Below are 14,482 nucleotides of genomic sequence, written 5' to 3' on the forward strand. Positions count from 1 at the left end.
AAGCTTTTATTGAGAAAAGACTATTATCTTTTTAAAAAGTTTCAGAGAGGGTTGCCTGGGTGACTCAGTCTGGTAAGCATCTGCCTTTGGCTCAGGTGATGATCTCAGGTGATGATCTCAGGTGATGATCTCAGGGTCCTGGGGTGGAGCACGCGCTGGGCTCCTTGCTCATGGAGAAGCCTGCTTCTTCTGCCCTTCCCCCTGTTTGTGCTCTCACTCTCCCTCTTTCTCTCTGAAATAAATAAAATCTTAAAAAAAAAAAAAAAAAGCTTCTGAGAACATCTAGGCCAACACCAATTCCAGACATGGTTTTTTGATGACAGGAGGGAAATCCTATGTCGTTGGAAAGGGTAACTGAACTATGTCATTATTCACAGACAAGCGTGTACTTTCTCTAAAGGACTAGGAATCTCATTGAATTTTTAAAGGCTAGTTTTGAAAATGCCATTTTGAATTTGTACTAAAGAAAAATCAAGTTGTTTACGTATTACGTTTATAAAGCTTATGTACATGGGTACAGATATACTGTGATGTTTACGTACGTTTGTAAACATGCTAAAATGCATCTCCCCATTTCTTTTTTCTTCCTCTAGTAGTATGTGATTTTTTTTTACTGTAATATTTGACAGAAATCCAAAAATACATTCTCAAAAACATGAAGGAGAAATTTCTGCAAATTTTAGATTTGTCTTACCTAGATAATGTGCAAAACTGTGGTTCTTATTTGTGTTTATATACTCCTCAGTTTCTGTCCTCTTCAAGGAAAAAAAGATTGTTGTCCCCCACCCCCTAGTCTCTAGCTCAATCCTTTTATTTTTTTTTTAAATTTTCACATTTCATGTTTCTGCAGACTTCATCACAACCTGATAATATTCCCAACATTTGCTCTAACGTTATATTCCGAATTACTTCTCAAAGAAAAAAAAGTATGAATTGTAAAATCATTTCTTTCCTTCCTGGGTTAACATTTGAAATGAAAAATAAACTGTCTCCTCTTTCTTGTTGCAAATTCCAGCTGCAGGCCAGTGGCAGCTTCCTGCCTTTCATCCCGCAGGATTACCTTAGCCCCAGGAAGTGGGTTGATTTCCCTGAGGGCAAAGTCGCTGGGTGTGGCCAAGTGCCCTAGGGCGTGTGCTCTTGCTCAGAGTCCTGAGAAAACTCCCCTCCCTCTCCAGCCCCCAGAGAAATCTCTGAAGTCAGTGTACTCAGTGACAGAGAAGCATGGCGAATGCGGCAGGGGCCGGGTTGGGGGGTGCGGTCTGCTTCTGTTCTTGGCCTGCTGGGTGTGAAGGCCCAGCATGGACTTGCCTCGGGATATCTTTGTGCTTCGGTGGCAATGCAGAACATTTCATGTTGCACAAAAGGATTCACACAGATTTGGACACAGAACTTGAGGGATTTCTGTGCACTGGAGAGGAAAGTCTGTGTGAGTTTGAGACCTTACTTAACCTTGGAACCTTTACTCCTTTAGAACTAGGTGGCTTAAAATGACAAAAGGTAGTGACTAAAAGGGAAACTTCTTTTCCTTAGAACTGTATTATCATTAATCAACTGTCTCTCTTGCTCTCAAACACCATTTTACTAGGATGTTTGCCCAGTACTCTAAACTGATAATTACACAGGTGCTAAAATGATGCATTCGAGAGCTAGCCTCATATTTTTAAATGCTTTTAAAGTTACACAGTGGTTCACATTCGAATAATTGCCCTCAGTCAGTCAGATGCACCAAGGTGGCCACTCTGTGGTCCCAAGGATGGGTGACAGCACCGTCAGAGGACTTTTCCCCCCACAAACAACTCATCTCTCTCCACCCATTGGGGTCTAGACCTGTTCATATATTCAAATCATGGTAATGAAATTCGGACACCATTACAACCCTGGATATCTCCTTAAACTCTGCATCTGACTTGAACTTTCGTGTTTAACTACCAGGCTGGTAGACTGATACTCATTAAACTTGGATCACTTTCTTTGAAGAAAAAATAAAAGGACTCCAAAAGTACAAATTAAGTTTAGCAGAGGACAGTGGAGGAGAAGCTTCTCTCATCTTTTCTACATTTGAGTAACAGTGAATAGAATCACTTTGGAATTAGTGAGATCAGTTTCAGTACTTTGCTCTGCCACTTGGACAGCTCCATTCCAAAGGGAATCTAACTTCCCTTATCTGTGAAATGAGTATAATGGTTGTGTGGAAATAAAGGAAGACTAACCAAATGAAAACACTCACAGGCTATTTATTCTGAGCTTGCTAGAGCAAAGGAGTTTGGAAGGCACCAGCCCTTGCATTTTGGCACAGACTCAGAAGCAGGTGAAGGAGCTGGAAAGCTTCCTGGTAGAAGAAGGGAAGGCTTTAGGTGCCCCCCTTTGGGAGCTGTTGGCACAGAGAAGCTGTAGGTGGGCTCATAAGAAGCAGGGCATCCTGTGGGATTGGCTAGTGACACGTATCTGGCTTTTGCTGGTTGATACTAAGTTGGAAATGGGGACAAACATTAGAGAAGTGGCCAGTTATTCATCACATCCTGGCTGTTTTGGACCAACCATCCCAGAGGTTAGAGTTTAGCTGGGTAGATGGTTACTAGAGATAGCAATTTGACTTCCTGCAAATCTGACATATAGCAGGTTGGCTTTCTAGGGTGTTTACTGTAGATAAGGGTTTGGGTTCACGGGCGGGTGCAGCAGGTTGTAGGTCAAAGCTCTATTCTGATACATGCTCTGGCCGTTGCCCGTTGGTTTAGTCAGTCTTGCAGCTGCACCCATGAAAAGCATCATCACAGTGCACATCACATCACACCACACAGCACTTGCCCAATAAATAGAAGTATAGTCTCCACGGATGTTTGAAACCACTACTCTTCAGTGCATTTTTCATGGTATCACTGCTGGAGTTTGGATTAGAACTGGGTGGATGTGGGGGAAGCCAGCTTGTGCTGGTGTAAGTAGGCCCTTCCCTGGGGAATTATGTCAGGGTTGAAATGGCATATCAGTTGAAGGCAAATCCCCTGTGAATTCATTAGCAGAATCTGAAATTGTCCATCCCATTCATTTCACTTCTGGGAACTGTCCAAGCCCTAAAGAAGCTCCAGGGTCTTGATGGGTCTCTAAATTCATCTGAGTTTTAGGACATATTCTGGGGATACAAATGAGCTTAAAACCATTGCAGGTGTTAGAAGGTCTATAACACCTAGTATAATGCCTGCAACATAGTACGTACTTTCAACCAGCAGTTGAATGAATGAGTAAGTGAATGAATGGGTGAATTTCCCAACTTACATCAAGTAGCTACTGTGAAAATAAGAGGTGTCACCTTGCCTGCTACTTTCTACATAATTTAGATATTTCTATACATTCTTTTTTTCACCAGAACTCCTAAAATAGGATTGAACTAAATATAATCGAATGATCACTCACAGAATTTATAATGATAGGCAGAGTCAAGAGTGAGTATTTTGGCCACCTCCCCCCCCCCTTCCAAATGCTGAATTCTGGAAATGAACACATTAAATGGAATTTTAAAGCACTGTTCAATGAACAGGAAAGATGATTCAAAGTAACTTCTTATTAGCACCCTTGTGAAGTGGTACCAAATTTGAACTTTAAAGATGTTACAGCTATGCAAATGACTTCACAGAACTAATCCCAAGCCAGTTGGTTCACACAGGCTTTTAGAGACCATACACATCAACCTGACCGGCAGAGCTTCTTGCCTTTTGTACGGCTGAGTCCCCGGGGACAAGGAGTTCAGAGACCTGAGACATGGCTTAGCATCTAGTGTGCCCTTCATCCTCACACATCGTTCATCCATTCAGTCCCTTACATAACATTGATTGGCCTTGTAAAGTTTCTCAGCCGAAGGGATAACAAGTGAGCCTACCATTCCTGCCCTGGAAGAGCTCAGGGTTAGGAGGTGAGCTCCGTGATGAACACGCGTGCAGCTGGAGACGGGGTCCAGCAGAACTTTTGCGTTCAGTGATAATGTCTGAGGCACAAAATGATGATTAAGGTCTCTGTCCTTAAAGGACTTCAACTCTTGTACAGCAGAGAACTTGTGTACACGGATATTCAAGATAGAACGTGTTACGTAGAGGCAGGCCCTTAGAAGGTAGGCAAGAATTCAGACTCGGGGATTCTCAGAACTTCCCTTTCATTCACCCACGTCCTTTGTAGAACTTGGGGTAGGGTACATAGAAACAGAAACCAAGGAATCGAAATTTGTTTTTGACTGAGCAAGAGACGTAGGTGTTCGCTGTAGATATGAGCAATAAATTGCATTGGCTTATACATTCTGAAATAATGGCTCAGATTTAGAACTAGAGAGCAGAGTTCACATTGTGAAATGGCAGCTTTAATAACGTGAAAGATATTCTAGCCCTGCCCACAGTAAAATGAACAGAGTGGGTTTAATATTCCACTAAGACTAAAAAGCATGTGAAACGTAGGTGACTGGATCGGCGAGCACGCAGTCATGAACATTGTCAAAGAGTGTACGATGGAGTCCGTATCCATTTAAATAGCATAGTTACTGGAGGAGAGAACAGAGTGCTTCTCTCACCTGTGAAAGTGATATTAAACAATTAGGCCAAGGACCTTGTCCCCCATGCAGCTCTGATGGATGACGACTTTCTGATGGCCTGCACTTTTGGTGGACCAAACCTGTTCTTTTTCTTCTTGTCTTGTGTGGCCACTACTCACAGTTTCATTTGGACATGAAGTAATTTTTTCAGACTTCTAAGAACCTTCATTTTACAGACTAATGTCTGAAATTTTTGATGAGTTTAGTAGTAGACATTGTACATTATCAGAGAAGAGTGGGTGCTGTTTGTGCCTTGCTGCACTTCTGATGCAGAGTAAGAGCCTATGGAGAGAACTGGAAAGGGAAAGCATCAGCCTTAATTCAGAATTAATCTCCTATAAAGGCCTAACTGCATATTTCCAAATAGTATATTTATATTTATTCAGATATTCCCTGAGAGACTGTTAATTTATTGGCATAGGTTATAATCCGTAAATTCCATCAGAAAATAAGGATTTCCAGTTCACCATATGGATTCATATATAAATAACTGACCTTCATATTAATCTTTTTAAAAAAATATAATTTCCCATGTGGTTCAAGAATAATTAGTTGGTATGTGACAATGACTAATGACTAAACTCCTGGAATCTCACTATAGGAAGTGACTAGTGCTGTGTCTTTTCTTCGGATGGATACAGTTAGTAAGTACCGCATCTAACTATTGACAGTAGCAAATATCGCTAACTCACATGTTTGGAAAACGGTCACGTATACTAGTATGATATTTGGGAGCAGACAATAATTTGCGTTATGGTTTTGCGGCCATTTCTCAATGTTATTCTGTGACTCAGTTGTCTTTTTCATGGATTGAGCTCATGATGTTCAGTTGATTTCCATTTAATCAGGTCTTGCCGTCAAAGGTTTTTATATATTACAACCATTTTCTTTCCATGTTGTTTCCCTGGTTCAACAAACATGTTGAGATATGGTCGTCTGGACTGAGAGATAGGAATCTCCAGCCTCATTTGAAAACTCTGCTTGAATGAGTCTGAATAAGTCTTTCAACCCATATAAATGGTGGACTGTGTCTTACTAGGAAATTAGGATCCCTTGATATATAACCTTTCTCCCGCTGGGGTAATGCAATATGCTTATTAATCATTGGTATACTGTTCTACTATCTGTGCATATAATTGAATGATAATTTTAAAATTCCTTTAAATAGTTATTTTTTTCAACTTTTAGTTGAAGCCAGAATACAGAGGAAAAAATAATGTTTTAAAGGTTTGGTTAATGGGGCAGCTGGGTGGCTCAGTGGGTTAAACCTCTGCCTTCGGCTCAGGTCGTGATCTCAGGGTCCTGGGATGGAGCCCTGCATCCGGCTCTCTGCTCAGCAGGGAGCCTGCTTCTCTCTCTCTCTCTCTCTCTCTCTCTCTCTCTGTCTGTCAAATAAATAAATAAAGGTTTGGTTATTTATTTGAAAAGATGTGTCCCCATCCCACCTCTTACGATGCATGTGTCAATATGGGTTCCACCTGTGAACTCAGATCTGGTAGTAAATGTGTAGAAAGTCTCTCATCAAAATTACCTTAGCGCAAGCAGGGGGGAAGACTAAGTTCAGACAAAGGCCCTGGCTGGAGAGTAGCCATGCTCCGCAGCATTCTAACTCTGTTCGCCCCCTCCCACTCTTATTAGAAATAAGAATTCTCAAGTAAGCAGGTTATTTTATGTACTGTTTTAAGGAGAAAAATGAGTCAGAGGGACAACATAGGCTTACATTAAAGATAAAGGCTAAGGTACAAGATATGATCTGGAATCCCAGAACACACTTAGTTAAATTCCCTACACCCGTATCTCTCTTCTCCCTGACATCTGAAACTGTGGACTAGTCATTAAAATCCTTCTACTTGGGCCCTACCTCTGACTTCCTCAATCAGAATCTCAGAAAATGGGATCTGGTAAAAGAGCCATTTTAGTAAGCTTTCAGATGAATCAAATACCCACGAGGCTTTGTGAACCACCCTCTGATTTTTTATTCATTGATTAAAGGAATCAGGCCTTCAGTTCTGAGTCATTCATTCATTGATTTTTCATGGCACAGTACTATATATACATACATCTGTGTCAAGTGTTTCACTATCTAATTAAGGTGACAAGATGTATCCTCAACATCTATTAATAAAGAAGCATGAGGTATTTGGACTCAGCGTCAGGGTAGCATTAAGAGTATAGCATGTAACATACAGAGCAAAAGCAACATCATTCTGTTCTGGTCAGAAGACACTTGGAGTAATAATCTCACTTATTCATTACTTTATTTGATTATTAAGATGTCTCGGAAGTAGATAGAATATTATTTGACAGAAGAGAAAGTTGAGTCCTAGAACGGCCAAGATTCAAGATTCCAAGTCACATGACCAATTAGAAAATCTAGAAATAAAATCCGCTCTGCTGCTAATTCCTAAACCAGTGTTCTTCTCACTGTGCCTGTATCATACCTCGCATAATTTTTCATTGTTGTAACTTAAGCTGAGTCTGTTTAGAGGTAAAAAATTTACCAGTAATGAACAATTTGGTTGAAAAACAGAGAAAAAAAATAATTCCAAATAACTAAAACTTCCTTCCTGTCAATATGTATTTTATGTTCAACCACCAAGCCATCCAGCAAGGATTCTATTCATTAAAATTTGTGACAGAAGTCCTGCATATGGTGAATGTGTTAGGAGAAAATGTAATGGTTGTGATGGTTCATTTTATGTGTTAATTTGGCTGGGCCACAGAAATAAATTTGTGAGGGGAGCCCAAGCATCCCTGAAGAGCTCAGTGATCATTCTTTTCTGTATGCCAGAACTTACAGTGGGAACTGCTGTCATTAAATTGGGAAACCTAAATGCAGTGAGGATCCTGGTGTGGCAGGAGCTAAATGATGACCCTCGAATGCCAAAGTCAAGGTGGTCATGGTTCCATAATGGACAGCAGGATAAAGTAGAAATCAGAATATTCTGACTTGTAGAGAGCTTGGTCATTGACTGGTTGATGATGGTGTTCCTCAAAGTGAAATATTTAGGAAGCCCACCAAATTTTTGCTTAATTTGTATAAGCAGAAAAGTTCTAGGTCAACTGAACAAAATTTAACTTGAATCATAAAAACAGAGTTATGACCCCCTTCATCAATCCCCAGATATGAGCCAGTTTATAGACCGAATGAAGGGGAAGCCAAGTCCCCTTGAAACTCCTGAATATTGCTAAAAATTTACTCCATTAAGCTTTTTCCCAGCCATCCCCAAAGGGACCTGCAGTCTTTAACCAGGGTAACTGTACCTTGGGGAAAGAGAAAATCATGAGAGCTTTCAGGGATTACTGAACACTGGCTCTTAACTGACACTAATTCTAGGAAACCCAAAATGTCTCTGTGGTCCATTGGTCAAAATAGGAGTTTATGGAGGTCAGGTGATCAGTGAAGTTTTTTTGTTTTTTTTTTTTTTAATATTTTATTTATTTATTTATTTTTTGACAGAGATCACAAGTAGGCAGAGAGGCAGGCAGAGAGAGAGGAAGGGAAGCAGGCCCCCTGCTGAGCAGAGAGCCTGATGTGGGACTCGATCCCAGGACCCTGAGATCATGACCTGAGCCGAAGGCAGCAGCTTAACCCACTGAGCCACCAGGTGCCCGATCAGTGAAGTTTTAGGTTAGAACCATCTCACAGTGGGCTCAGTAGGTGTCTGAACCCATTCTGTCATCATTTCCTCAGTTCAAAAAGGCATAATTGAGGGGCACCTGGGTGACTCAGTCAGGTAAGTGTCTAACTCTTGATTTTAGCTTTGATCATGATCTCAGAGTGGTGAGATAGAGCTCTACGTTGCTCTCGGTGCTGGACGTGGAGCCTGCTTTAGATTCTCTCTTTCTGTCTCCCTCTGCTCCTCCCCTCCACTCTGCTCACATTCTGTTTCTCTTGAAAGATGCAGAGGTAGTGATTCTCACCATATTCCCCTTCAACTTGCCTATTTGGCTTGTGCAGAGGACAAATGGATTTTGTAGAATAACAGTGGATAGTCATAAGCTTAATGCAGTGGGGACTCTGATTGCAGCTGCTCTAACAGATGTGATTTCATTGCTTGAGAAAAATGGTGCCTGGTGCCTGGTATGTGGCTGTTGATCTGGCAAATGCTTTTTTCTCCATCCTTATTGATAAAGACTACAAGAAGCAGTTTGCTTTCAGGGGGCAGGGCCAGCAAGACACCTTCACTGTTCTACCTCAGGGGTCTATCAGCTCTGCAGCTCTCTGCCAGAATTCAATTTGCAGGAATCTTGATCACCTTGCCCTTCCATAAGATATCATTTTGACCCATTACATTTCTGGCATAATGTATTGTATATATCTGATCAGACCCGAAAAAGCCCTCAAGACACCAGTAATTTATACAAAGAAGTGGCCCAAATGCCTATCATCCCCACTGGTACTACACTACCTTTTCTCCCTTAGCCTGCATCTATGGCCTCATGAGGAAGCCCCTATAATCTGTTGACAGAAGAGATGATCTGTAGGGATGAACAACTGCTTCTCTCTGGGACATACTCTGAAGGATAGTGGTAGAAGGGAAAACCTTTCTGTGAACAGAATGTCAAACAATGCACCTGGTTATTCACTTTGCTTGCAAGGAGAAATGGCCCAATGTGCAACTGTATACTGATTTATGGCCTGTGGCCAGTGGCTTGACTGGGTGGTCAGGGACTTTGAAAGAACATGATTGGAAAATTGATGACAAGTGAGTCTAGGGAAGGGGTATATGGAATGGGCAAAGACATGAAGATACTTGTTTACCACATAATGTTTACCAAAGAGTGACCCCATCAAAGTAATATTTTAATAATCAAGTGGATAGGAAAGGATGACCTATTCTGTGAATACCTAACTATCCCTATTATGCACTGATAGCTCATAAACCAAGTGGCCATAGAGGCAGGGATAAAGGTTGGGCTCAGCACATGGACTTTGGCTCACCAAGGCCAACTTGTCTACAAATAGACTGGTGAATGCCCAATTTCCCAGCATCAAAGACCAACACGGAGTCCTTAGGGTATAACCCAGCTACCTAGAGGCAGATTGTACTTCTATCGTGGGTCAGTGTTTTGTTCTTACTAGAATAGAGGATGTGGATTTGCCTCCCTGCAAGTAGTGCTTTTACCAAAATGACCATGAGTGGATTTCTAGAATGCCTCTTCACCATCATGGTATTCTGCACAGCATTGCTTTTGATCACGGAACTCACTTCAAAGCACATGAAATGTGGCAATGGGCTCATGCTCATAGAATTCACTGGCCTTACCATGTACTGTACTATCCCAAAGCAGCTGGTTTAATAGAAGGGTGAAATGACTTGTAGGAGACTTGTGTATAGTGCCAGCCGGGTGGCACAACAGTGAAGGGCCGAGGCAAGCATGTCTAGAAGGCTGTATATGCTGTGGATCAGCATCCAGTAGATGGTGCTATTTTCTCCCATACCCCCGCTTCAGGAGTCTAGGAGTTCAGGGGTGGAAAGGAGAGTGTCACCACTCATTATTACCCAGGTGGCCCAATTGCAAAAAAGTTCTCCTTCTCCCCATGACCCTATGTTCTGCTGGCCTAGAGATCTCGGTTCCAAAGAGAAGAATGGTTCCACCCAGAAACACAGCACTAATTCCAACTAACGGGAAGTTAAGATGGCGGCCTGACCGCTTTGCACTCCTCATGTTTCTGAATCAACAGGCAAAGAGCGGGGGGGTTCTCTGCGTGGGCTGGGGTGACTGATCCGGACTACCAAGGGAAAATTGGACTGTTACTTCACAATGGAGGTAAGGAAGAGTATGTCTGAAATAACAGAAGAGCCCTCAGGGCATTTCTGAGTATTACCATGTCCTGTGATTAAGGTCAATGGAAAACTGATGACCAGACCCTTTACCCCACCAGGTAAAGAATCATGGTCAGCTGATGTGCTTATGGAGGGCAAAGAAGATACAAAATACAGTATTTAAGTAATCCATTAAGTAATAGAAGAAGAGTAAACATTACCCCAAAGCTTTGCATCCTTTTCTGCAGAAAGTGTTAGTATGTTTTACTTGTATGCCAGGATAGTTGTTAATGTGGGGCAGAAGTTATGAGTTTGTTATTATCTTTATTTGGAAATTATGGTTTTAAACAGTTGTGCATGGGGGCACATGGGTGGCTCAGTGGGTTAAACAGTTGTGCATGGGTGCCAAGTTGACAAGAGTGGACTAATGATGTTTATTTTTATATGTCACGGTGGCTAGGTTATAGTCCTAGATATCAGTCAAACATTATTCTGGATGTTTCTGTGAAAGTGTTCTTTGAATGAGATTAACATGTAAATCAGTGGATTTTCGGTAAAGCAGATTATCCTCCATAATGTGAGTGGGCCTTATCCCATTAGTTGAAGGCCTTAAGGGAGCTAACACTGACCTCCCCCCACGAAAAAAAAATTCTGCGTTTGATCTTAAACTACAGCACTTCCTTGAGTCTCCAGCTTGCAGATTTTGGATTTACCAAGCCTCCGTAATCTCACCAGCCAATTTCTTAAATCTACTCCCCATTTCTATCCCCATCTTCTTCTCTCCCCCACGCCTTCTCTCTGCCCCATCTCCCTCTTTCCCTCTCTCCACCTCTTTCTCTTTCCTCCCTTTCTATCTCTCTTTGTCTCCCTCTGTCTCATAGGTAGGTAGATAGATAGATGATAGATGATAGATATTCTAGGTCATGTCATCTTAAAAAAAAATCATCTTTAGTTCTAAGTGGAGCATGGAAAATGTAGGTTAGCTGACTCTCCATTCATTTGGGTTCCTTTGGTCATTGTGTTAATAAATCAACCATTCTTTTATTTATACCATGACCCAATTTATAATTCATCAAGTCAAAATAGGAAACCTCAATATTTTCATTTGATTGTAATTCTCTTGATACCATTTTAGAATCTTCACATGCTGCCTGTTGTTTGACTTAACCTGTAATCTCTAACAATGATACCATGTATTTTCATAATGCCTTACTCTTTAGCGAAAATATTTACATATTAATGATCCACATCTAACATTACATGTTGCTCATAGTAGGCAGACTGCACATCTATTTAATCAGTCATGGTGAAATGATGAATTTAGCTTGTATCTTTTCCTTTTTCGTTTTTTTTTTTAAGATTTGTTTATTTGAGAGAGAGAATATGTGCGAGTAGGGGGAAGAGCAGAGGGAGAGAGATTCTCAAGAAGATGCCCCACTAAGCACAGAGGCAGACAGGGGGCTGGATCTTACTACCCTGAGATCATGACCTGAGCCAAAAGCAAGAGTTGGATGCTCAACCAACTGAGCCACCCAGGAATCCCTCCTTTTTAATTTTTGTTAGATTTGGAGGGTTTGTTTTTTTTTTTTTTTGAAGACTTACTAATGAGCTAAGCAAAAGGAAACTAGGAAGACTGTTATTAGGTATGTTGAAGTAATTAGTAAATTTTGTGTTCCTAAAGCCCCCCTGGGCTGTCCTTACCCCTGCCCAGAACACTTTCCTAATTGGTTTTTCTTGATTAAGGCTATTGCTAATCTGATTAGTGAGAGCTGTGCCCCCCCCCCCACCCTACCAAGAGTTGCCTACAATACCCCTGAGGGTCAGTATTCCCCCATCAAGAACTTAAACGTTCTCACAGAGAGACTTTGTTTAACAGACCCACACAGAAAGGTATCTAAGTTTATTGCTGAATTGTATAATTTGGAAACTAAAGCTAAATAAAAAGAAAGAACTCTCTGATGAAAACTTCTTTTTTTCACTAAGTGCCTGACAAAGAGATATGTGACTTATATACATATACATACAGATTTTTAAAGCTTGGATTAATGAGGTCTCTGTAGTTTATTGTCAACGGCCTGTCCATATTTTCACAAACATGAGAATAGCAAGAATCAATATCCTACCCTTATCTGCAAAGATGGGAAAATGACACAGGTTTTCCCGAATTAAGAAATATTGTCAAGTTATTTTACTCATCCAGAAATGTTCATGTCTCTGTTCATGTGTACTTGTGTGTGCATTAGTCTTCTCAAGCTGCTATAATAAAATATTGCAGACAGGGTCGCTTTAACTTCCATTTATTACTTACAGTTTTGGAGGCTCCAAGTCCATGATTAAGGTGCCAGCAAATTCAGGTTCTGGTGGGAGCTCTCTTCTTGGCATAGTAGACAACTGCCTTCTCTCTCCGTACTCACATAGCCTCTCCTCCGTGTCTGTTCGAGGAGAGACTTTTCTCTGGTGTCTCTCCTTATTAGGACACCAGTCCTGTCAGATTTGTGCCCTACCCGGGTGACATCATATAACCCAAAGGCCTCATATTCAAATACCGTTACCTGAGGGGGTAGGGTTTCAACATATGCATTCGGAAGGGACATAATTCAGTCCACTACATTGTGTAATGTCAGTTGAGCCACACTTTTATAAACAATTTAAATACATTTTAAACTAAGGTTTGTTTTATAATGTCTTTGTACTTTCAGTACCCATAGCAAAAGAAGAGATTATAAAAATATTGGCAGCCATTACTTTCTGAGAACTCCTTTTGTAATGTATTATTAAATTACCTTTTAAATCATGGAAAGAAATTATAGACATGAAATGAGGCTCATTCCCTTGAATGCTGTCACTCAGTCATACAGTTAACCTCACTTATTTCATACCCCTCCACCCCAGTCTTTCCCATAGGGATTTTTAATGGACATAATGTTTTCACAAGTTTGTGGTCTCCTTTTATGCATTGAATAATATTTTATAAATGCATTTATGCAATTAATTCAGCACACTTATTGAAAGAATTTCAACTGTTCAATTTTGATGAAGCAGAACAACTTTCATTTGCTGAATTTTCCAAAATAGCATCAGTTTTCTTCAATAGATCAGCCCATATTACTGTGTCCATTGCCAACCAACACTCCATTTGCCAATGTAACTTATCTCTTAAGACACAGCATCTTTGAATCTTCAGAAAAAAGGCACAGAATTACATATAGATGATATTGCCTCAATTATCCATTGAATTATTAATATATAGCAACCGATACTAATGGTTTTTCCTCAGCTGGTCTCTCATGCTTGTCCAATTGCCATTCTTTCCTAAATTTGCCTGTAATCGGTTTTGATGGATAAAATTGAGAGGTTCAGTCTGTGTGGAAGGTGGGGTTCATAGCCTAACTTAAAGCACAGAGACCAAAAGAAATTTGGTTAAATAAAAAGTGGGACATCTTTCTCTGAAGAAGTCTTCCTTCATCTCCACATTGAGCACAATCAGGATATGCCACACATGTAATTTGCTTGGTAAATGTACGTACCTATGAAGGATTAAGCATAGGTAGTACCTATCCTATCTATCATATCTAGTACCTAGTTTGACAAGCAGAAATTTAAGCCTTGAATCTTGACATTTTAATGTGGTGTGCTGAATATTATAAAATGAGCACTGCAGAAGGTCTAAGAACAACGTTTCTCTGAAGAAGAGGCAATTTTTCCCAAGAGCACATTTAGCAAATTCTAGACATTTTGGATTGTCACACCTTACTGGGGAAGAGGGATATTATTACCGTCTAGTGAGTCGAGGCCAGGGATACAGCTTAGCACCTTGCATTGCACTGGACAGTGCCCCAACCCTGACCCCCGCCGCCTGTCCACCAAGATTTATCCCTCCCAAAATATTGATAGAACCAAGACGAAGAAACCCTGGTTAAGTAAGTTTCCCGAGGGGCAGAGCACCTTGTTTCTTTTTTAAGAAATGTTTTTCTCTAAAAAGCTATCATGAAATACTGGTAGTGCGCCTGGGTGACTCAGTGGGTTAAAGCCTCTGCCTTGGGCTCAGGTCGTGATCCCAGGGTCCTGGGATCAAGCCCTGCATCGGGCTCTCTGCTCAGTGGGGAGCCTGCTCCCCCCGCCCCCCCGCCAGCTCTGCCTG

At 41.1% G+C, this 14,482-nt stretch overlaps 1 protein-coding gene across 3 annotated transcripts in view; it reads left to right on the forward strand.

The window, feature by feature from the left end:
• Window positions 1–14,482, forward strand: part of FAR2 (fatty acyl-CoA reductase 2) — a 135,041-nt gene that overhangs the window by 69,109 nt on the left and 51,450 nt on the right. The window lies entirely within an intron of this gene.

The sequence above is a fragment of the Mustela lutreola genome, chromosome 8 (assembly GCF_030435805.1).
Source record: "Mustela lutreola isolate mMusLut2 chromosome 8, mMusLut2.pri, whole genome shotgun sequence".
In the NCBI taxonomy this organism is placed as follows: domain Eukaryota; kingdom Metazoa; phylum Chordata; class Mammalia; order Carnivora; family Mustelidae; genus Mustela; species Mustela lutreola.